At 32.2% G+C, this 2500-nt stretch overlaps 1 protein-coding gene across 3 annotated transcripts in view; it reads left to right on the plus strand.

The window, feature by feature from the left end:
• The window catches only part of Orct (Organic cation transporter), a 128407-nt gene that overhangs the window by 113736 nt on the left and 12171 nt on the right, over positions 1-2500 (plus strand). The window lies entirely within an intron of this gene.

Consider the following 2500-nt stretch of genomic DNA (forward strand, 5'->3'; position numbering starts at 1 on the left):
TTGCAAATTCTCGAGGCCCCTCTTATTAAAGAGAAGTCTCCAAAATTAGATCTGGAATCAAGAGACCTTGCCATAATTCCGTCCATGAAGTCCACTACTGTACGGAATTCCACCTCTCCACGGAGTTCCACCATTCCACAGAATTCCACCATCCCACGGAGTTCCACCACCATTCCTCCCCTTGATCATTTTTACGTGACCTCACCCCGCGACATGAACCCTATTATTTCAATATATAAACATGTCTTTTTATTGTAATCGATATCACTTGAAAATGTCCAAAGTGTACGAAACGTCGTGAATACATTAAGAACGCTCCACTGTGTTTTACAATGCCTTTTGGCAGTAATATTTGTGCTCAACTCTACGCATAAATCTGCAGTTCGCAAAGTAGAATGTACCAACAAGATCATGAATACAGAAGTCGCTGTATTTTTAACCATATATGTATATATATATATATATATATATATATATATATATTATATATTATATATATACATATATATATATATTATATATATATATATACATATATATATATACAGTACACATATATATATATATATATATATATATATATATATATATATATATATATATATATATATATATTACAACAAAGGATTACAAAGGCGGAGCATGCCGACAGGAGACCTTTTGATCCATATCTAGGTCGGATGCGAAAAAAAATCATATTAATAATAAAATAATAAATAAAAACTATGATAAATAAACTTAAATAAAATACATAAATAAATGCATAGGTATAGTTAAATAATAAACAAACAGGTAAATAGTAAATAATAATAAATTGACATATAACTAATAATAAATGGAAATCAGACAGACAAATGATAACAAAACAAAAACAAATAATATAAGATAAATCATAATCATTACAGCATCTTACTTAGGTATTTATCTAAATGATTCTTAAAGCTTCGAACTGAACTACATTGCACTACCTGTGCAGGAAGTTTATTCCATTCATTAACTACACGGTTGGCAAAGTTGTTTCTACCTACTTCCAAATTGAATCTATTTCCGGACAGTTTGAGACCATTGTTTCTTGTCTGATTCTCATTCAATGTAAAAATTTTGTCACTTTTGATGTTGTCAATTCCCTTTAGAATTTTAAAGACCTGTATCAAGTCACCTCTGAGTCTACGCTTTTTTAGGGAAAACAGATTCATATGTTTTAGTCGATTTTCTTATGATTTATTTTTGATATTTGGAATCAGTTTTGTGGCTCGCCGTTGTACTTTTTCCAGTCTGTCAATGTCTTTAATGAGATTCGGTGACCATACGGAAACAGCATATTCCAAATGGACTTTTGAAATCAAAAGATCGCGCAATCAGTCCTAGAATCTTATTTGCTTTCTCAGAGGCTGAAATACACTGCTTGGATGATTTGAGGTCGTTACTGATAATTACGCCGAGATCTTTTTCACTATCCACTTTTGTTAACGAATTTCCAAATAACTTGTAATCGTACTTACTGTTATTTTTACCTATGTGCATTACCTTGCATTTACTTGTGTTAAATTTCATTAGCCACTTTTCAGACCATTGCTGTAATTGATCTAAATCTTCTTGAATATCTAATTGGTTTGAGTGATCATTTGCCACTCCGCACAGTTTTGTATCATCAGCAAATTTGGAAACAGTAGATTTTAGTCCATGGTCTATATCATTTATATATACTATGAATAGAAGTGGCCCAAGAACGGAACCCTGAGGAACTCCACTTGCAACACTTTTCCATCCAGAAGTTTTTCCATTTAAAACAACTCTCTGTTTTCGACCATTCAACCAATTACTAGTCCAACCTAATAGGCTACCACTTATTCTATGCAAAGCTAATTTAGTAAGTAGTCTTTCGTGTGGGACGGTATCAAAAGCTTTTGCAAAGTCTAGATATACTAAATCTATATTGTTTCTTTTGTCATAATTCGAGATAACTGTGTTGTAGAATTCGAGTAAGTTAGTCACGCAAGAACGTTTCCGTCTGAAACCATGCTGTCTATCATTTATCAAACGGTTACTTTCTAAATGATGTTAGATAGCATCTCTGATGATAGTTTCCATTATTTTTCCTACGATTGAAGTCAAACTTATAGGCCTATAGTTATTTGGTTTCTTTTTGTCACCTTTTTTGAATATGGGAGTAACGTTAGCTAGCTTCCATTCTCTTGGGACATCTCCGGATATGATGGATTTCTTGAAAATAATTTCTAATGGAACAACAATCTCATTTTTCATTTCCTTTAAGATTCTTGGATGCCAACCGTCAGGCCCTGGTGTTTTATTAACTTTGAGTTTGTCTATACACCTTTTAATTTTTTCTTTTGTTATATTTACCGTAGTGAGTAAGTTTACCCTAGACTTTTCACAGGTTTCAGTTTGGAATTCACCTTGAGGTGTTTCGTTTACGAATACCGAGCTAAAATAATTGTTTAAGATATTACACATTCCTTCATTTGAATATTCAAGTTGA

This window comes from Oratosquilla oratoria, chromosome 24 (assembly GCF_046742065.1).
Source record: "Oratosquilla oratoria isolate Oo_2021 chromosome 24, ASM4674206v1, whole genome shotgun sequence".
Classification (NCBI taxonomy): Eukaryota; Metazoa; Arthropoda; class Malacostraca; order Stomatopoda; family Squillidae; genus Oratosquilla; species Oratosquilla oratoria.